The following is a 23835-nucleotide window of genomic DNA, read 5'->3' as shown; positions in this document are numbered from 1 at the left end:
GTGAAGGGATGAGCCTCACTATTTCATTTGTATTGGTTCCGTTCATGGTATGCACAAACTCAACGTATAACAATTATTTACAAAACATGTCTCTGTAAACACACCATACCCGAAAAGGAGCACTATAAGGCTGACCAAAAAAGAGTTTGTGATTTACTGTTTGTCATATTCAGGCTCAGTGTTTTATTTCTAAAGCATATTCGTATCATATTTATCCATAGGATCCAACTCAGCTGATGCATAGCATGCCTTTAGACAAGATGTACAAAAATAAACACCTTATTTTGCCATGTCAACTTCGGATAGTCTTAACTCATTTGACACATTTCTGCATTTATTGCTTTTTAATTCAGTAGATGTTTAATTGCTTTTGCTTTTCAGTCAAACCAAATGAGGCCTTAATTTAAAGTGCACATCAAATAGCCTCTCAGTCAATTAGTTTGCAATACCTCAGCCCTTACTTAAAACGATAACACTTATAGTCCATCAGTCAGTGTTTCTGTTTACTAATGCTTGAATAATTGATTTGAAATCCATGCAGTCTATGTTGATTTTCTTTGTAAAAGCCCAAGACAAAGCGGCTTATTTAGTGATAAGCAAACATTTCAGTGTCCTGTTCCCTGTGAGAGTGAAGGATTGCAGAAGGCTGATTTACTGTCTTGGGCATCAACAACCCAAGGATATGTTTATGGTTGACCGGTGGAAGACTAAACAGATTATGACAGGGAAATTAATCTGCATGATGAGTAAACAAATTAAGATGCATCTGAATACACATAGCTTTCATCTTCTGGATTGATTGGACCGTTATCTCCTCTAGCATAATGTGGTTCATCTTCAGCATAATTGCAAACACAATCTTCCTAGCTACATGTTATGCATTCTTAAAGGTCACCTATTATGCAAAATCCACTTTTTCCTGTCTTTTATACATAAACATGTGTCCCCTCTGTGTAAAGACATTCTGAACGTTTCAGGAAAAAAGACCCTCTCTCTTGCGGTCCTGATCCATTTATATAAAAACAAGAAAAAAGTCTGAAAATGAGCTGATCAGATTTTGGCCACTTTGTGATAATGTTTTTTTGGCTCGTGTAACCATTAGCCAATAACCAACCAAGGTAACCCCCCCACCTTATCACCTGAATCTCCTCCTAGAGCACCATTGTGTTCTTTTTAATCAAATATCTCTCATGCCCCTTTCACACCAACGCGTTTTCAGGGCCGGCTCGGAGCTAGAGCCTGAAAAGTACAGTTTTTTCCTCTTCACACCACAGCGGCGCCGCCTCTTAGCTCCGAAATCCGGTTTGTTTCCAGCTCCAAAAAATCGTCGGTCTAGAAGCAAGATTCCGGAGCTAGGAGAGGGCAGGCGCTTACGTCTCTCTTACGTCGAGGCGGGGGCAATGGCATGGGCGGTATCAACCTCCTGAACAACAACAAAATGCCCACGTTTTATCCAGTTTGTACCAAGCGGCAAACTCTGGGGAAGAGCCGGGACGCCAATACGGAAGTGCCACAAACTGCAGTTCATATATTGGCCGATAGGCGCTGACTGCAGAAAGGAGCAATTTCCATAGACCCCCATGTTAAAATGCCCAATTTTACAGCCTAAAAAAACATGTTTCTACCCATGGATCCAATAAATATTATTATAGATATAGTTAGATTCCACCTTCATGATTATGGATCTGTGAGTGAATTGTTTTCTAACATGACCCTTTTATTTATATTAGGTCTTAAAGTTTTTGCATAAATTAGGGCGTGGTCACATTGAGTGACAGCTCTGTCAAGTGACTGCTGCTGTTAGCTTCTTGTCTCTCTGCTAGCTGCTCCGTCCGTGAAGCTACAGGGACACTGCCTGCTCAGTTCATCCAGGGAACACAACTTGACCCCGGCCGTGTTTGTTTGTTCTTCATGCTTATATATCGGACTATTGTGACTCGCTCTGCGGTTAAAACAGACGGTGCATGAATGCCGTTTTGCGGTAAGTGAAATTCGAGTACTTTATTTATGTGTTTATGATTTTAATCAGCTACGTAATGAATGTTAAGGCTTGGGTTAGCGTGTAAGCGAGTGGTAGCTACATCGGTGCTAACGATGCTAATCGTATCCTCCAAGTTAACTTAAAACCATAGACTGTATATATAAAGGTTAAAACGAAATAGACAAGTGTTAAGCGTTAAGTGGGATAATACTGTAGAACAAAAGGCTTCTGTTTGAGGTTGATAAAATAAGGTCATCCTTGTAACTTAGAGAGATATTTTATTATGTAGGTAGGAACTGTATGCATCGCTAAATTTAAATTGGCTATGCTCAAGTATGTAGACAAGCTAACGTCGAAGTAGTGTATGTGAAATCAACCTCACAATAAGATGTGTGTATATTACAATTATTAATGTCATATTTCAAGATGATTACTTAGATATTACAATATGGTTGGTTGAGCTGGATTTCATTATTGAGCTTACACGTTAACGTCACAGTCATCTGAAGAACGAACCCAAACCTTGTTGTTTTTATTAATTGCATTACCAAATTGGTATCAAATAAACAGTAAGCATTGGTAACACAACTTCCAAAGTTACAGTAAAATAAAAAGGACCCTGACTCGGGCAATACACAATCCAACATGTTCAACAGAAGAGAATAAGTTATATTGTTCGTACACATGGTTCTTTACATATATATCTGTTTGTTTAAAGTTTCCAGGTGATGCAGACAGGATGGACCAGAGACTGAGAGACAGAACTGGACTCCTCACAGCAGTGAACTTCAGCACAGGTACAAATACTCTTTTTTCATACTGTACAAAGAATCAAGAAAGATATTGGTTTAAATAAATGAAGTATTGACTTTAATACACTGATATACATTCCATTAAACAATACTAAATACTAGATCACCTACACATCAGTGAAGTTGAGGGTTTTTTCCATGCAAAGGGTTACATGTTAACAAGCAATATTACTTTGTCAGCTTTCTAATTTAAGGTATTGAAGGCAAAGCTATTAGTGAGAACTGCTACTATTTATCTCTCAATATTGTCTGTAAAAAACGTGGTAAAAGTTATGATTTCAGTGAGAGAACAGAGCAAGCTTCTACAGTTGCACTAAGTTTTGATAACAGTTAAATATTATTTTGATAATAAAATATATTTCAATGTTGATGAATGTCATACTGTTCATTCATAATCTGATTGTCTTTGTAGCTCACTGTTGAAATAAAAAAAAACATTACAATTACAAAATAATTATATCTACAGCCCCTAAACACAAACACACCTCTTTCATAAATAACACACTTGTTCTGCAATAATATGTTTTATGTTTCCTGTAATTTTTGTTAGGAAAGGACATGCCTGAAAGACACGACTCAGCATCTCCTCTTTCTCCGAGGGTCAAGAAGAACATCCAAGAGGAAAATTAAAAGCTGATGTTATGAGATTTTAAGACCAGTACAGGACATTCACTAAGAAACTACTTTTATTGTGAAGTCAGCTGATCGAATGCACCTATTTCCACATCTACACTCCATCAGCTGATTATTTCTATTTGCCTTATGAGCTTCACAACACCTGTACCTTGTACCGCAGAGTTTGCAACGTCACAAATAAATGGGGCCAATCTTCAGTCAGATGTGAATGTGTAATCTAACATTTTCAGTAAGAATAATGGACAAAAGGAGTGCAAATACAAATTCAATTTATTGAAATGTGAACCAAAAGTTAATCAAACATGTTTTAAATAAAAAAGCACATATGGACAGAAGGTGTAAACCTATTAAATGTATAAGTAAACACATTTAGTCAAATAAAGTGACAGACTAGGCCTGATCAGGTGGTATCAGCTATGCATGGGCTCCTCCATCAGGTCTGATCCTCCTCACAGAGGAAAGACCCTCAGTCCTCTCCAAACCAACAGACCCTCCATCACACGGAGGTTTCTCCCTGAAGTCTCTGCAGCTCTCTGGATACCACGCTGTCTCAATCCGTCCACACTGAATATGAGTGGGGGAAAATGAAAATAATAAATGCTTTAAACAATAATAAATATAAAGTTGACTGTTGAGTTGCTCAGTTTTTTTAGATTGTCAATACTATTACTGTATAACTAATATCTCAGGTTAAGAGGCACCTTCAAATAAAGATTGGTCTTTAAATACATTTTGTCTTTTGAATTGTTTGTCTAAAGTCAAGGATCTAGAACTGGTACTTATAGTTTTAATGATACAGTCTGGTTATAATGCTGTTTGGAGGAGGCCTCACAGGTAAGAGCACTAACTAGCTACCATCACATGTACTGTACCTTAGCTTGACTTAAATGTATTAAACGTATAATTAAGTGATGGCAAAATATAAATAACTAATGTCATGCAAACATATTAATTTGCTTGATTCCAGTGTTGCTTTTAGCACATTGCATACAAACGTTAAGGGATTTTAAGATTCTGAAGTATTATGCTAAAAACTCAATAACTTAGATTATTATTTATAGTTTTGCTGAAGTTTCATGTCCGCTTACCTTAGAAACGTAAAATGTGACGGCAGTGTGCAGATGGTGAGCATGTTAGCTTAGCTTCTTAGCTTGAGCTAGCTCTGTTACTTCCCAGCTGGAGGCAGCAGGTCCCGCCTCGGCTCCGCCTCTTTGCCCTTATTTGGAGCAGGCGGGAGTTAGACTCAGATGTCACTGTTGAGCCGTTAGTGGCCGACTCCGCCTACTAAGGGCTTCTCGGCAACTCTGCAGAATCCTATGGGTGACGTCACGGACCCTACGTCCATTTATATATACAGTCTATGGTTTGTACACAACGATGGAAAACCTCAAACTTAATAAGCAGCATTGCCATTGTTGTTGTTGTCGATGTGAGGGATTTCCGCGCGGTTTGGCTTTTATGAAGCAGGCACGTAAACGGTTACGTCATGACGCAAATGATGAGGCAATGACGCAGTACCACCCCGGCTCTGTGTGGTGTGAACAGAGCGGGAGCAGAAAAGGGAAACCGGAGCTGAACCAGAAAAGCTCTAGCACGGAGCTAGAAAGGGAAAAGCGCTGGTGTGAAAGCCGCATCAGAGGGGCGTGGGGAGGGGCTCCTTATTTTCATCTAGTAACAGACAGAGAATCAGCACTTTTGAAACAGGGCTGAAACAGAGGGGATTATGGGATGCTTCAATGCATGATATGTTTTGTTTTTTTAGCCAAACACTTCAGAGACATGTTTTGTATATATCTGAGACCTATAATATATTGATGAAAAACAGTATAATAGGGGACCTTTAAGCCATACGATTCTCTAACATTTGAACGATCATTAACCCCTATAAAGTGGACAACATAGATTTTTTGCTGCAGCTCACCCTAAAGAAGCTATATTGCCTTCAGCATTCGAGTTCAAGAACCTCCTTCACCAGTGAAGTGGCAGGAATATGGTTGGAGGCGCTGAAGACGGAGAGCATTGTGTTCCCCGGTGTTCCCACTGTTCAAAACAAGCCGCCGTGTAAACAGCTGATTTATACCTGATCTCTAACACCATGACAGCCTACACACTTCATATGCTAACAACTGAAGAGGCAGACATAGGGGAGACAGAGATTGGTTGGATTAATTAGGATAGGAAACATGAATAGCAGTGAAACAAAACTCTGGTTGATATAATCTTGTAATAGTCTCGGCTTCACCCAGATAAATTAGCCTAATTGTTCTGGTATTAGTGGTATTGACTATATTCAAGGTCTTGAACATCTTTTGCAAATTGGTGTTTTTCAGTGTTTGCCAAGCAGACTAATGGGAGCCGTCTTACTGTTTCCCTCTTTATGACTGCATGGAACAGGTTGGAGCGCTCGCAGCCACTTTTCAACTCTAACAGCTAATAATTCAACTGTGGTTAACAACCTTAGGTGTGCCCATGCATCTTGGTATAATGTGTTTTCTTTTACTGTGAGGTAAAATCTCATCGTGAACCAGGTTTTTCCATTTCTGTAATGTCCCTTGATGAGCCTAACGTTGGCATCATAGTAGTTTCAAAATGCTGGGTTTTTGATTCAGCTCTATTTTTTATTTATTAATAGAGATTGATGGAATGGACCAATCTCAGTGCGGTCTACTTACTGAACCATTACCAACGATTTGTCTGAAACAAGTCTGGAAACGTTTTGTTGTGTAATCTACTGTACATCCCTCATAATTTTTTATATTTCTTCTAAAGCACAAACCGTTATTTAATTGAAAAAGTATTTTGAGTTTCAGAAACAAGAAAATGCAGCAATGAAAGACTTGCTCATCGACATCTCAGCACAGCAATTATTTGGCTGCATTAAATCAATTAATGCGGTCCGTTTGGCTTTGGAAAAACGTCTGGTTAAACTTGCTACAACTTTGTATGGGCTTCAGTGGCAGCAGAGATTAGTTGTGAAAACAACATTGAAATATAACATTTTAAAGTTATTTGGTCAGATGTTTAGCTAACAGTTGCCTATTTACACATCCAGCAGATGCAATGCAACATTAGCATTTAGCTGTCTTTTAGGTCACCTGATGAATGTAAGTAAGTCTAATACTTACTTTTCTTTCTCTATTGTTGGTCTCCACCAGCTCCTCAGGGACATTTCCAGTTAATTGCTCCATTATGTTCTTTGGATTACTGTAATTTTGAATGTCAGCTGTCTGATGCTGAGCAGGTAGCGTGCAGTGTTTTTTAAATTTATTTTTTAAATTAAAACAGCTGCCTGATGACGCAAAAAACAGTGCTAAGAGACTGTTGAGACACAACCAAATCTAGCCGTAAAAACAAAATAAAAAGTTGAAAGACGTTAAAAAATAAATACATTCTGTGGAGTTGTAGAGCAGGAAGGAACTGCAGTTGAGTTTTCCCACCCTTACCCGTATGAGTAGTTGTGTGTTTAAAAAAAAAATATATATATAGCTTAATTAAAATAATAACTGAAGTCAGGAGGAAGAATGATACGCTTTTGGTCGCCAAAAGCAAACCCCTCCCTGGGCTCAATGACATGGTCCATATGCATCCTGGCAGGACCTGCACCCATTATTCTTTGCTTTTTGCAAACATCTTCCTCTCCTGCCACTTCTCTTCCTCTGCTTGCCTCATAGGTTACAGTCACGGTGGTCTTAGTATTAATCCTAGGAGGGACCACCAGGATCTAGAATAGGATCTGCCGCAGACAAATTTACAGCTAGATCAACCGACTGCAGTCGAGCTTCGGTTCATTCACACAAGCTTCTTCACTTCTCTTAGTCAATGAGTTGCAGATATGCAGTTTCTATATTTACTTTGGAGAGTTCATTTTAAGGCCATAGTTTATCTACACTCAAGAGAACAGAAGGTGTGGGTTTTAAGAGAAGTTCGCTTTACAGAAGCTGAGGCAGATGCTCTGAGGTTGCATTATAGGAAATGTTGGATCTGTTTTCTATCTTTCCCATACTACAAACTTAAAACACTATATATTGAATATATATCTTTATAATGTAGTAATTATTTAGTTGGTTTATAAATTCCCCAATAAAAAACGATTATTTTTCTTTTCATTCTCCTTTGCTTCTGAAAATGGTTACTATTCTATTTTGGGCTTCAGCAAAACTGCTACACAATCACCTGCCTTTATTTTTCCAGGAGCAGCAAATCTGCCAATCAACATCATCACACAATATAATAATCAGATGTTCAGCAGCGTCTGCCGATGTTACAGCCTGGCTAACAAAAGGAAAACACTGGTGTGATTGCTGCTTTCAAAGGCTGATTTGCATACAAGTGATTCATTCATGCTAATGTCACCGCTTCCCGAGGGTTGCTGCTGAAATGGTGTTTTGTTAAAGAGCTAGTTTCATGCCAACATTATACTTGCTTTGTGTGTGAAGCAGAGCGGCATTTTGACTTTTTAACTTGCACTGCACCTTGAAATATTAGTTTCTTATTTCATGTGAGCATTTAACAATAAGCAATCTTGAGGACAGCTGTTTCTTTTATTTCAACGCATCTATTTCTGTAATACTTGCCATATGGGAATCTGAAGCGGTGAGAACAATCGAAACATGATCTACACTATAAAACTGCATACTTTAAGCACATTAGTATACATTTCATGCAGCATGGTTTATGAAGCTCATTTACAACCAAATGTACCTGCAGATCAGACTGTCACTGAACATGACAGGATTTCCAATAAGTACAGAGACCACTCAGCTGTGTTGTCAGATTAATTGAATATATCCGCTGCGTTATATAATCCCCTGAATAACATTTTCTCCTCCTGATAGTGGTAAACAAAGGCGTCTGTTTACGAGTGCAGGCTTTGTTCTTTCAAATAAGCAGCTCTCTCCCTGACACTGACGTCTTCCCACGAAGTTTGTGTTTATTTCCTGGACCGATTAAGTGTCACTTTATACTCGCAGCCTCAGAGGCAGGGAGGACAGCTCCAGGTGCTTGATGACATCTGCCACTGAACGGAGGGTATTTTCCAGGGATCAAAGTCCTTTCATCTGGCAACCTTTCCTTTCCCCAACCTCCTTATTTCCTCTTGACATTCCACTGAGTGTGCATCTCATCTGTCAAATAACCAATGACGTTTGTTTGTCTCATTTCCCAAAAGCAGAGGACAGATGGTGTGTGCCTTATGACCTCTCCCAGGTTCATTTAAAAATACCCTAAAACTCTAAAACATTATGTTAAGTTCAGCTTCGTTTTTTGGAAACTTTCCAGCTCAAAAAATATATGGTAATTGTTCAGCTTAAAAAGTGCTGGTATGTCAACTTTACAGAGCCATGGACTGAAGTCCTATTGATGTCTGGAGATTTTTGAGAATGCTAATTTTACCCCGTTTCCCATTCTGATTGGAGCCATAAGCCCATGCTTGACTTTTCAAGTTGAGCCCTCTAGAGGTTTCTTCGCTTAAAGAAGATCAAATGTTACACCCTCACATTGAAGGCATTACTAAATGCTAAAGGGGATAAAAATGCAACAGTACGTGCAGAGAGCTGCATGTAAGAAGAGGTTCAATATGGCTGCAGGGAGCAGCTTGTAGAACCATTAGCAGAGAAGAGGTGCTCCAAATCAAGCGTAAAAGATAAGCCCCTCTGGATCAAGGGTCACAATCAGGCAGACAATTGATCCAGCTGTAGGGGACGAGATCAGCGGTCCCGAAGGCAGAGATGCAAGTCAATCCTGCTTCTCAATCTCAATCTCAAAAAGGACTGTTCAAGCAGCGTCACAAAGAAGGAGGCTTATTCGAAGGGAAATGGATTGCCACCTATCGGAACAACTGATAGCTCTGGGATGTGAATGGAGCCACTTTCTTGACGATAAATCCGTCTAGGTGGGAGGAAATTACGAAAAGGGTTGACAGGAATAGCTCAGTTCCATCTGGCACGGCAAAAGCACATCAGAGACACAAAGCACAGTCATTTCACTCGAGGCCTGTAGGGCATATCATTGCTGCATGATCTAATAAGACGGCCAAATAAAGACACATGCACAGAAACACACTGCATGAATCCCATTTAGTGGATACAAAATACCATAGCTTTCTGTAACCTTTTTACAACCGTGTTTTCAGGATAGGGAAATCTTTAGCAGATATGGAAACACATTTCCAAGTAATCCAGGAAGCATTTCCCTAAACCAATACAGTTGTCCTCGCGGCAAAACATCTACACTACTGTAAATATCACATGTATTGACCCTCTGTGCCTGCAGGAACACAAGCCATGATGCCAAGGACATGCATTTAAAAAAGGCTGAATGAGGTAACACAGAAATGCAAAAGACAAGTCAATCAAACCAAAAAAAAAAGCTATGCATCTCTTGTGTGTGTGTGTGTGTGTGTGTGTGTGTGTGTGTGTGTGTGTGTGTGTGTGTGTGTGTGTGTGTGTGTGTGTGTGTGTGTGTGTGTGTGTGTGTGTGTGTGTAAAGTCAGGCATGAGTGTACCTATAATTATGCGCTTCTACTGTAAATGCATTTGTGTGTGATTAAATTCCGAAGTACTACAACCCACTTAACACTCATATCATATGTGTGTGTGTGTGTGTGTGTGTGTGTGTGTGTGTGTGTGTGTGTGTGTGTGTGTGTGTGTGTGTGTGTGTGTGTGCGTGCGTGCGTGTGTGTGTGTGTGTCAATGATAGATTGATAGAGAGACAGAAAGAGAGAGAATGTACTTTAACTGTTCTCTTATTAGCCTCACTTCTCAGTAAGCACTCACACTCTGAATGTAATGGATATGAACATGAAACACGAAAACAACATCAAAACATCAAAAACCTCCCTTTCAAACAACCAAAAGAACAATTGATAATGCAGCATCCCCCTCCTCCCCCCTACTCGTATTCTACCGCTGCTTTCCTGTCATCTCCAGTCATTTGCACATAGTTTATAAAATAAAAACTCACTTTCAGCTTTCTTTTAAATTAATATCTGAATACATGCATTGTTATATTTTTGAACACTTTCATAAATCCTGTACTGAAAATGATGTAAATAATCCAAACGGTGACATTTTGTTACTTCTTTATAATATATAGCAGTGTATTTATTCTATAAAGTCTGTATTTACTGTAAGAAAATGATTGGGTTAGGAGAAAATAAAACTCTCTTCATTTCTATGCTGACGACACACAGCTCTATTTCTCTCTTAACTCAAGGCAGAGCAAAGTTGCTTTCAAAATATTGTTGTAAGACAAACCCCTATTCATATTAAGACCGGTAGCACAAATAAAAACCTGTCAGTGCTTCTGTACTTCTTCTGACCATCAAACATGCTTCAACCTTTTCATGATATCTCTTTTCATGTGGGACAATTTAACAAATGCTACAAAAAACACCATCATCTTTTCCCCCGCTTCGCATTGAGTGAAGCATTCCTTTTGTTCGGCTTGGCCTTTTATTCTTTGCTGAATTATTGAGTTACCAATGCCCATACCAATTCCTTCCTGCTCATATTGATGCAAAGAAAACAACACTGTTGTTAAAGGGTCATTATGAAATGTCGTGTCCTGTTGTTACACAGGGGGGACAACTCCTCAGGAAACTCATAGAAAATATGCTAATGGAAGACATATAGGTGTCTTACACATTTTATAATAAAAACAACATACATATTTGATTAGTATCAATAGATTTCAAGCCAAAAATAACCCAAATTAGTATTTCCTTCATGACGCAAAGAATCTTAATAAATGCAAAACAAGGTGATTTCAAATTAACGTCAAAATAAGGCTTTAATGTCTTATTTGGGAACATGAATAACCCTGGAGGTAACAAGGGTTCACTGACCCCTCATCAGTTCACACACACACACACACACACACACACACACACACCACACACACACACACACTACACACACACACACACCCACACACACACACACACACACACACACACACCACACACACACACACACACACACACACACACACACACACACACACACACACACACACCACACACACACACACACACACACACACCACACACACACACACACACACACACACACACACACACACACACACACACACACACACACACACACACACACACACACTTCCTCTCGCAGTAGACCACAAGTTATTTCTAGCCAAAGAACAATCATCTGTCTCAATCCTTTGCATGAGATTGAGACAGAGCAGCACTAAACCAAGCCAACTCTTCAACTGAATATGAATGTCCGCCATAATAACAGTGAGATATTTTTAACTTTATACATTTGTCCGGATGTCATCGTCTGGCGAGTGTAGGTGAGAGAGAACGAGGCTGGAAGGCTTCTCTGATTGGTGGCATGCAGATAATGGCAGGCCTGAGTGCAGCTCTCTGAGCAAGATTGCCTGGAATGAAACCAAGCCCAGCGATCAGGTTCCCAAATCATTAACAGATATGGGCAAGACGATTCTTTTTGTCCCTCTAATTACTTTGTAGAGGATGGAGAGGTTGGATCTCCCCAAAGCAAGGGCATACATTCATTCTCTGAGAAAAGCTGCTCTGCTCTGCTAACTGTGGACTCTTCTAAATGTATTGGCTCTTTAACATTGACTAAACAAGTAGGATTTGTCACCATTTTCTAAATTATGCTTACATTTCCCCTAATGCAATATTTTCTCGCTGCATTTGCAATCCTTATCGACTAGTGGCAGGGAGGGGGTGAATTCCTTCGCACCCTGTGATTGGCCATGCCCTGGCACCTACAGTAAAACCACATTAAGCTGGCTTTAGCAGAGCAGGGATTATTGACTGCAGTTCAGAGCAGAAGTGATAAGGACACTTCTCCATTTCATGTGCAAATTGCCGACTCCTTAACTTGAGGAACATTTTCAGTAACAGAATGTAATGTTAATGGTGCAATTCGAAGAGTTCAGATATTTAACCTAAACGTCAAAATGTTTGGGATAAGGGTGATATGAAGTAAAGTAAGACAAAACATCAGCAGCAAGGTATTATATGTATTTATTTATTCTTTTATAATTGTTTTAAAAGGCTTTTCTTGAGCTAATTAGATGAATTAACAAAACAGCTAAGTAACAGATACATGTAAAACATTTGAAAATGAAATAATGGTAAAAAGTTGGACAATTCTATTTTTGTAGATAATATAATTAATGAATAAGGAAATAAATAATAGTGGGGGAGCTTCAATGCTGTAAAACGCTTTGGTTCTTCAGTTCTATGTGCCAAAAGAGGTACACAGGTGTGTGTGTGTGTGTGTGTGTGTGTGTGTGTGTGTGTGTGTGTGTGTGTGTGTGTGTGTGTGTGTGTGTGTGTGTAGGGAGTCCGCTGTCCGCATCTATCAATCATATACTTATAGGATAGGATCATTTGTCAGGTACACACAGTGTTGGCAGAACATTTAAAAATCCTTTGAGCTATTTTGATGAATGTAACAACCTTGAAAACGGCACCAAAGATACTTTATCAAAAGTCATTGTCATGCAATATCTTGCAATATGAATTTATTAAATGTCTGCAAAAGCTTGAAGTCAGTGCTCTAAAAATAACTCTGGATGAGATGATCACTCTTTCAGGCTCTTTCGCTCACTCTTTCAGTTTCAATATTCTGTCTTTTAGTGAAATAAATAATATAAAGTTCTGTTTAATAGCTTTCAGCGGACATGTGCATTCATTTTGTTGGTGAGTTGAAAGTAGTTTAAATCACAACACAAGTTGTTATCGGCAGCGTCAGAACTTATTCTCTTGCAGATGGGAAGAGAGGAAATGTGTGCTGCTGGCTTTATTTCAATCCAGATGCTCCTGCATAACACACACACACACACACACACACACACACACACACACACACACACACACACACACACACACACACACACACACACACACACACACACACACACACACACACACACACACACACACACACACACACACACACACACACACACACACACACACACACACACACACCACACACACACACACACACACACACACACACACACACACACACACACACACACACACACACACACACACACACACACACACACACACACACACACACACACAAACAAATGGCCACATATATTCACAGAGGTGAAGAGAGTCCCCCATTTCCTCGCTGTCTGATACCATTACCATTATCTGTGCCATGCTCATGGCCACCGTTTAGAGGCCAGGAGGAGTCTGACCGTGCTGCAAATTGCCCCACTATGAACTAATCAATGGAGAGATGTAGACTGAGCGCTGATGCTCTGCACTGTTACTATCACAGGGAGCCTCATAATAACCCATTACAACCATCAGGATGAAGTTTAAGCAGGAGGACATGCTCCTATAGAGAGCTTCCACCATCACACTGCTTTGTGTACAGACATCTCACTCTGATTAAAATCTGACTGACTGAAAAGTACCAAATCATTACATTAACTCAGTAACAACAGCCCACATGTGGACTGTTTAAAAAACAAAAACAATGGAGTTATATTTATTTTCATTGAAATACAAGTTCTTCTGAGTCATTTAAAACGAATAATGCAATATTCACAAAATGAAATGGGAAAAACAGCGAGTGTGTTCTTAAAGTACATCTATAGTTGTGGGGGAAACTTCTGTGTAGCAATGCAGGAGGAGTCACCGACTCAAAAGGAGACACAGGGAGAGCTGGAGCTTTGATGGCAAACACTGATGGGTTTATTTGGAGCTTCGGCCGGAGAATTCACAAAACAAGTCAGGAGTCAGAGGTTCTGACTTCACGGTAGAGTTGCCACGTCAATTCTGAAGAGCCTCTCTCTCGATAGACCTTTTAACTAGTTCAGTAATCAACATATTTGGGGAGATAGACTAAACAGCTGGGAACACTGAATCACTTGCGTCTGACGCCTATAAGGCCTCGAAGATTTCACACGTTGGAGTCCACAAACCCCAAGAAGGAAGTGTTCCAGTTCCAGTGTACCCACAACAATAAACCATTTGTGACCGAGAGTTGCCCGGTCACAAACTGGTAACAACAACATATGGCTGAAGCAGCCCCTTCCTTAAGGGAGATAACAGACGTCAGGGTTGGTCATAAACGTCAAAGGGCAAAAGGTGGATATCTAGGAGAATTATTCCCCAACAATAGTTAAATACAAATATACATTTAAATTAAACTATGAGCATCTGCTATGAAGTTAACATCTATGAAAATTCTGCAATTGTCATAATTATTAGGATTATTATAACCTTCACTTACAGAATGTACTGTCTTTTAATGATTCATTACTGATTTGTAATTAGTTGTGATTTAATTGAGTAATAATTGACAAATCATGTATTGCTTTTAATTATAAGTATTGTATTTTGTAAGTTAATAATTATGATTTAGTATAATTGAATGATTGCTAAACTGCAAATTAAATGTAACTTCTTGGTTTTTAATTACCAATATACAGTATACATAATTATATGAATTCCTCTACATATTTTGGGGTTACAATACAATCTTAATGCTGTCATTGAAATTTCAAAAATGTATTTAATTGTTCGTCTACATATATTTTGGATTCACCTTACTAAAATATTATTTTTGTTCTTAAACTCTGGGATTTCAGAAAAATTCTAAAGCAAATAAATGCAGTATATCCTAAAAAAGATAAATATCACAACCTTGGGTCTAGAGACTGTTACACTTTTTATAAAACAACATGAATCATACATAAGATTGAACAAATTCAATAATAATAAAGTAGTTGAAAATAAGTCACAAAACCATCTATTTTATTGTGACTTTATTCATTATGTCCTAACCTTTATTATTATCATATTCCAAATCATATGGTAAGTCAAAGATAACCTTCACCAGTTTACATGTAGGATGTTGCACCTCTTGTTTCTATAAGGTAACTTTCATGTGTGTCTTTTTTTAAATCGAATTTCAAACATTTCAGTTTTTGCATGAACGGGAAGCCTCCCTCTGAAGTGAGTGAAGAGGCGACAGAGACAGATGGGCTGAGCCGAGGCCTGCGCTGTCTTCTAGGTGACTTACTTTTCGGCACTCTCCTCCCCTCCTCTCCACACATCTGCACATCATAATTCACATCTTAAAGATAGCCTTGCTTTTCCAACTCTAGAATATAAATTAAAAAGTGCATTCTTCCACAGTATGCTCTCAATTATTACAGTGAGGAAGAATCCTTTCCCCGAAGGCCTCCCACTCCAAACCACTGCTCTTCTTTCCACATTAAATACGATTTTTAAAATAATTGAAATCTGTCGGTCACTGAGGCGATCGGGCAGGGGAAAAAAAGATAAATGAATAATGAAGGCAGCCAAGGTATCCACAAATGCGAATGCACACAAGCCATAATGTATTTTATCAAACTGGAGGATGCAGATTTTTACGGTTTTTATATACATCAAATCTGCTTAAAAGTAAAGCAAAACATATCGATTAAGTATAAGGGATAATATTAACTAATCAGAATAGAATAATAAAATAGACCAAGTTTGATAAAGTGGAACCAAAGATTACAACAAACTTCCTGCAATACGGATCCCATTAGGATACTGCCTTTTGTTTTGCAGTGCTAACTCCCACTTGCATCAATAGACAATTGGAGAGCAAGCACACTGCAGCTAAGGGCTATGGGAAGCAATTAAAGAAGTATTTTGTCGCTGGACTTAAGCCGAAAGGCATTAACTACAATTCCCTTCTGGGCACAGTGTTCCTCGTACGCTCTGTTGGGTCAGGGAGTGGGCTGAGTCTGGGTGCTACATGCTGTAAACAGACCAAGAGAGAGAGGGGGGGGGGGGGGGGGGGGGGGGGGGGGGGGGGGGGGGGGGGGGGGGGGGGGGGGGGGGGGAGTGCTGTTATTACAAGTACAGCAGGAAAACTCAACACTTACATTTTGTGACATTAATAAATAAAGAAAAAAAGTAGCCAGTGTCAAAAGGAGAAAAAGAATAAAGCAGCGAGTGGACGCAGAGAGCTTTTTAGGAACATGGTGGTTATGCTGCAAATCACTCTCTCTTTGCACAACAAACCCATGAAGCCTCTTTCTGAAGCCCCTGAATCCCTCTCACACCCTCAGAAAAGAGACCGCCCGGAGCTCTCTACTGCTCTGACTCACACTGTTACCGTTTCACTGAAGAGCACGTCTGCCACGTGAGCAAAGTGCTTAATGGTAAACAGCAAGAGTTGTATTCCAATACCTCGCTCTGGAGTTTGTGGACGTCAGATCTGTACAGTTTCTTCAGTAACATTTAGAAACAATTCAGGATAGATGCACCTGTGTGTAATGATAACTAACAGACATCATTGCTAAGGCAGACAAATATATTTTCTCGTGATCACAATGACATGGAAATAAATAGTCACATTTCAGTGCTTTTTCACAGCCTCAAGGTCACATCCAACTTGAAAATGCACCTCCAGATTTCCAGAACAAATGCAGAGACCAACCAAAAGGAAGTGTTTGAAAGGGAAAGGAAATCAACATCCAAAGTCAGCGTATCGGCTTTCCCTGGGTGCCGCCTATCAATCAGGGGAACCTTAATGGGGGCTGAATGCACCTGGTACTACATTCGACCCTGTGAGTCATAAAGAGGCTTGAAGTTAGAGCCAAAAATAAGGATGAAAAAAAAAAGGAAATCAATGAGTGTTCTGGTAGTCTAGGGGATATTGCAATACGTCAGAATTACCCCTGTCTCACAGCACACACAGAACTGCCCTTGGAGGGAAAAGAAAGCTACATCAATTACTGCCAACCACGCTGGGCTTTGCTCTCAGCCCCCATGAGAGGTAGGCTTCAATGTTGAACAGCAGGGGTCTTCTTGAGGTGTTTGGTGTGCCTTCAATGCTCTCGCTAGATATTTCCCTGGGCTTCAAGGATTTTTTAATCATTGAGTCCAAATCTGCATACCAGCACATCTAAGGCTCACTAATTAACATGTTATATTTTGTTTATTTAATCTGAAAATACAACTGAAGAGCCATTTATTGGCTGAGAGCAAAATGATAGCTTTAAAGAAATTAGGAAATAAATGGTGTTACCATATCGACGCATTTTACCCTGTGATAATAATCTTTATAAATAGCAAAAAAACGTGATGGCCATGACCTTTTCATGTGTGTTTGTAACATGTTTGTGTCTTCTCCTGTATGTCGTCAGGCACTCAAGTTCTCATTAATAAAAGATGCCTTTGATAGTGATATTTTTGACAGTCTGCAGTCATGTTTGCAGATGCATCAGTGCTGAGTGAGGACGCCAAATCTGCAAAACAAGAGCCAAAAAATATTCCAGTGCGTCACTTTAAATGTCAGTATTTATGAAAAAAAACACAGGCCAGTGATAATCTGGACACCTGGCTGGCATAACATCAAGGAAGATCTGAGGTGAACACAGGCAGAAAGGCAGGGAAGCTGTGTGGAGATTAGGGATATTATGAGAGGTTAAATCATCTTCTTCTCTACCTAAGTAACTTGAATTTTCAACCAGACCAACTTGAAACATTATAAACAAAAGAAAATATTTTTTACTTGTCTAACAACATTTCAGTGACTCCAAATGATGTGTACTCTGTGACTTTGCATCTCCCCGAGCGACAGAAAGCTATCAGGGATTGACACTTTGGAAAGAAACAAAAAACCCTCAGGAAGTGTTTTATAACCAAACACAGGGGGGGGGGGGGGGGGGGGGGGGGGGGGGTGAAAAGATTTAGAGGAATAGTGGGAGGATGGAAGGAAGAGAAAAATGAGCAAAAGAGAAACAGGAGTGACGGAGAATGCAATTAACTGTGAAGGACGAAGTGTTAAAGGACAACAGAGGACACAGATGAAGAGACCAGGAGATAGACAGAGACAGGGAAACATTCAATCAAATGGGAGAAAGCAGGTCGGTGTATCATTCAAAAAAAGGAAAAGTAAAAAAATAACTAAGACATAAGACTGGGGAAACTATGAAGAAGAAATAAGATACCTCGGATCTACAAGTGAACCAAAGTAGAAGCACATTTGAGCAAAGTATTTATTGGAATAACAGGCTAAATAAAAACTAGTACTTGCCATCAATGAGTAGAAAACACCAGTGAGATCAACAGAAAAACAAATTGTCACGCATGATTTTTCTTGTTTCTCTGACAGCAGGGAAATAGAAGTGTTTGGAAATGAGCATGCTAATTGGCTATTTTATACAGATGTGATTGTCAAATGTTCTGTCAATGTCATCCAGAGGGATAAAGATGGGATTAAAGACTGTGTGAGAGAAATACATTGCATAATATATTAATGATTTTACCCAAAGGAACGCGCATTGACATGTCTCCCCCTGCTTTCACACTCAATTGAGGCTTTTTAATAGAAATGTCTATGACAAATGGCAATATTAGCAAAGAGCAGAGTAATTGTTCACTGTTGTCTGCAAGGAGTACGTAAACTTAAACAGAATATTATGTAAGCCTTAAAACATTAAAAGCTTTATTAGCCTGGAGGAAATTAACAAACCATTCTGGAGAATTAATGTTACGTTTAAAGACCAATTAAACAGCTGTAAAGAGGCTTTTATCAGTCTGCCCCACATACAGACACCTATTGGAGTCCCTTACCATTAAAAACAGCATCAATTGATTAAGTTATAATAACCCCAGCAACATTTGCAATATCCTTTTGTAAGAAACATTTTAAAAGCCTATAAGGCAATTTTTACCATAAGGAAAACCTGTAAGATGAATGTAGGGGGAATAATAAAAGTGTCATGTGGGACTGCACGTTCTTCGGCTCTGCTAACAAATGCCCATGATTTAAGATAGAGAACATCCGATCGATCAAGGAAGTAAGGGACCACGTTATGCCATTAGCTGAGCAGCTGTAGCCACGCTGCAAATTTAATTCAGGTATTAGAGGGAGGAAGGATATCACATGTCAGTGGAAACACAAAGAAAAAACATCTGACAATGTTGATCCATCAGAATTGAATGTGTAACTATGTACACACACACACACACACACACACACACACACACACACACACACACACACACACACACACACACACACACACACACACACACACACACACACACACACACACACACACACACACCACACACACACACACACACACACACACACACACACACACACACACACACACACACACACACACACACACACACACACACACACTACTACTACTACTATGCCGTCTCCGTTGTGCCTGTTTACTGAGCCATCACTCAACCATTTACTCTGTTCTAGCACCACCTATTGATACAACCATATGAAGTGCTGCAGTTGACCATTTACAGGAGATGTATCAGTGCATAAAATACATGAAGACAATTGTGATCCATTTATTTCATGTCCGTCTCTTTCCTGGAGTTTTCCGTGAGCACAAATCAAATGATGCGAGCTTCTATTACTCTGAAACTGCTCATGTAGCCTGTGCTTGGTAAACAGCTTAACGGGGCAGAGACAACTGCAACAGATGACTGTGAAATTGAATTTGACAACAGCAGATCACTTTGTCTTCGTGGAAAATCATGATCAAACAATAGCATTTGACGGGAAAAAGTGAATATCTGACTCACGCTGAGAGGTGAATATGAAGGATGGACAGAGCGCGAAACTGCTCCAGCTGTGCTGCACATATTGTAACACTTAACTTTAATCGCACCCCATAACCAGTCCAGCTCACTCAATGGTTTCAGCTAAGTCAACTTGAGAGTCTCATGCTACTTTTTAATGTCTTTATCCTTTTACACAGCTGTGCACGGCTCTATGGTAGCAGGACATGAAAAAGTAAAGCCTGACCTCTGGCTCTGACAACACAGTGCTAATGGAAAAGGTTAAACCACACCCTTGGATCGGTCTGAGCATGATAGATGGTTTGCTAGCACGGGAAAGTGTGACATTTCAGCACTAGTCCAAATTATGCAGTTTCTCCGAACATTTCCAAACAGCTCGTCTTTCGAGGTTTGAAATACAGCCAATGTAAGTAGTCAATGCCATGACAGCAAAATTGTCTGCATTATCCGACAAGCTTAATACAGCTAGGAGTCAAAGGAGAGGGCTTTTCAACGTTGGCAACTCTGTACCACAATCCTGTTAGTTCACATGATTCAAGACTCCTCTGATTTTCCAAGAGACACGCAGGAGCAGTTTCACTGTAATTCCTGAGGAGTTAATTGAGCGCCTTGTTCATGAACATGACGATTAGGATGCCAAGACAGAGAGAGGGTGACATTGCGGGTCATCGCATGTATCTATGAATAAAACATGGTGCATTAGCTTGATTAATATTGAGGAATAAGAACAAGCAGAAGATAGTCGCTGACCTTCCCTGAGTGATGGGACCTAATTGCATGACTCAGTGTGTGTGTGTGAAACTGAAGCTGTATGTGCCATTAGGTAAAGCTGTGTATTTGCATTTGTGCAGTTTTTTCCCATGGCAGTCGCCCTCATCCCCACATAGAAGCATTCCGATACAAACGCACAGAGATGCTGCACAAGTGTGTATCCCCCGTTTATCCATTTCCCTTTCAGTTGGACGTAAAGCATTTTCCAAACCCTTGGAAGCCACTGATATCTCACATACGCAGTTCTTGAATTCGATGCACACTGTCCCTTCTAAGGCCTGCCTCTCCTTTTTCATATTTCCAAGCAGACCTCTCGCTGCTGCTCCTTGAAACGGGGAGTGAATGTTCTGCTTGCTGGCGTGCCCGCTCACCCGTCTCAGACCAGACCGACAGACAGCGTGCGGTATGATGAATGACTTATCTCTGACACTCAGAAAGCAGCCAAACACGATGCCAGCGCAGCCCAACTCACTGCGGGGCTCTGAACATATCTCAGCCTCCTGTCTGCACGTACCACTTCATCGCCGTCTTTCTCATAGCCTGCTGTTTCTGTTTCCCTTCTTTTCTCTGACATCCTCTCTGTGTGTTTGTTGCTATTCTTGTCCTTGTCTGTAGTGCACAATACTTGTAGATCAGTATACTGAGAAGCTCTCATTCCTCGCAGTCATATCAGCTCCACTCACCATCGCCCTCTAACAGACCCCCAGATGACACATGCCATTACTCTAAACACGGTTACGTAAACACCAAGGAATCCCCAAAAGAAGAATCCCAATTTAGCCACAGACATCTTCAAGGCAGTCACTTCAGCTTTCTGCTCTGTTTCCTCCACAACTGGAGACTGAACAGAGGCTCGCAGCATTCGGCGATTTTGGATTATTTTGTTTCCGGCTTGCGGGCCGATGGGTCCATGAAGGAATGCTTATTTTCCCTTTCCACGGTTTTGCTAATATAATCAATATGAGGGTGAATGCATGAAGGTGGTTTCAAGCGTTGAGAAGGATGAGAAGGGAGACAGAGTCCTGGGTGGATTTGGATGAAAATATAACTCATAAAAAGTCAACAGCTCTTTCTTGGAGCAAAGCAAAAAGCAGTCTAAGCCTCACCTCGTCACCAACGCCGTGTGCTTTGAGTGTGGCATTATGATTAATACAGCAAGTGCAGAAAGGTTGCATGCATTGACCTTTAATCTGTGTATGCATGTCAACCTTTGTGAATTGCACGCTGCGTGACTGCTTTGTGTGTGTGGGGGAGTCTTAATGTGTATTTATTACCTTTTAAAATTATAATTAATGCCAGTATAGATGACTCTCCAGTTGTGTTCTGGCTTTTTCTTTTTTTTGAAGAAAAGCAGGAGCCCGTGTGGATACATAGCAATCATTTCTGTGTGTGGCTGTTTAGGTCGTGAGAGAGTGAATGTGTGTGTGTGTGCCGTACAGGATTCACATATTTTTGGTTGCAAAGAGGACACGTTTAGAAGAAGCCAAGCTGCAATATGTGCGCAGTTTGTATGGAAAATAGCTCAATACATTTGCATTGACTCACCAAGTGGTATCCGATCTGCACAGAAATTAGCAGATTAGCATTGGTTTATTTGGAATTTACCAGAATGCCTTCACTTGAGTTTTTCAGCCATATAAATAGAGAACCATAGACAACTGCCCAGCACATCAGTATGAGTCACATCTTGCATTTTTTCCCTTGCTTAAAATACTCTTGAGTTTAGCTGGTGTTTGGATTTAAGCACCAAATACAGGCTGCAATCATATTAATCCTTAAATAATAATTAATATAATCCCTAGAACATAAACACAGGGAAATGAAAATCCAATTCACATTGCACACAGGCACCATAACCCTATGCAAAGAGGAGCACATTTCTCCTTCATCAGTGCTAGATGTGTCACACAAAAAGATAATTTGGATTAAAACTGATTGACAGGCAAGCTGAAAATGCAATCCCCAATTTAGCAGACTAATCGTAACAGCAGCAGCAGTAACTTAAATAAGTTAATACGAAGAAAATCCTCAATCAGTGACTTACCTCACTTGAACAGATTTTGGAAACAGCAGCCCCAGAGAAAGAGACAGATGCTGAGGAGAAGCCCGTTGGTGTCCCTCCTGGAGACTGACTCTCCTTTTCAACGCAGCGTCAATACAAAACTTTTTTCTCTGCATCCACGGAAATAAAACCCATAATAAAAATATAAATCAAATGCTGTTTACTGCCGCGGCTTTGCCCAGGTGTCTGCCTTTTTATGAGAGGGATTAATGAGCGGCGGTGCGGTGGAGGAGCGCCGGTCTGGAGCCGGTCTGAGCGGTGACACTTCGCTGCCCGGTAATCCAAGAGCGTCTAACTGCCTCCCGTTACGCGAATGAGCGTGTGTGTGGTGGAGCTCCTCCTCGCCTTATCTCGGTCTGTGTGCCGAGCACAACGGGCGGAGGCAGCCTCTTGTCAGCGTGTGTGCACTCGGTTTGGACACTTCTGGACACCGTTAAAAGATAACAAAACACCATAATGGGAGGAAATCACGAGCTAGTAATTTGATTCAACTCATTATGTGTGTGAATTATGCATGTGTCGTGTGTGATTGTTAAATTACCTCTTTGTACATGTGTGTAGCCTAGGCCTACTCTTTGATTGTTAAATGACCTTGTTTTAACATTTGTTCCAGCAAACACCACAAAGATAAATAATAGGGTAGTGGTTTGATACAACACAATATGTCAGTGAAAGTCAACAGTGATTGTTAAACAACCTATTTCTACATTTGTATCATCTTGTCATATCATATATTTTGTTATCAATAATATAGCAGCCTATAACTAATGGTCAAATGATACATTGTGAGAAATCACATCATAACATTGTTTGGTTATTAAAGTGATTATCTGATCCAGGGCCGGCCCTAGACTTTTGGGGGCCCTAAGCGAACTTTGGCTTGTTTGGCTAACCCTAACCCTAACCCTAACCCCCCTCACTCTAGCGCGTTCTCACTACACACAACACAGAACCAACTTTTGTCTTATGATGTTAGCATAAGCACACATAT

General features: G+C 40.1%; 1 protein-coding gene across 1 annotated transcript in view; it reads right to left on the bottom strand.

Annotated features, from left to right (window-relative positions):
• The window catches only part of calcr (calcitonin receptor), a 58786-nt gene extending 35702 nt beyond the window's left edge, over positions 1–23084 (bottom strand). Inside the window, exon 1 of the mRNA XM_034124284.1 lies at positions 22827–23084. The gene's annotated coding sequence lies outside the window, so the exon portion shown is untranslated. The remainder of the gene's footprint in view (positions 1–22826) is intronic.
• Between the last annotated feature and the right edge of the window lie 751 nt (positions 23085–23835).

Source organism: Trematomus bernacchii, unplaced genomic scaffold (genome assembly GCF_902827165.1).
Source record: "Trematomus bernacchii unplaced genomic scaffold, fTreBer1.1, whole genome shotgun sequence".
In the NCBI taxonomy this organism is placed as follows: domain Eukaryota; kingdom Metazoa; phylum Chordata; class Actinopteri; order Perciformes; family Nototheniidae; genus Trematomus; species Trematomus bernacchii.
Note: the sequence above shows the minus strand (reverse complement) of the source record. Positions and strands in the feature narration are given on the sequence as shown.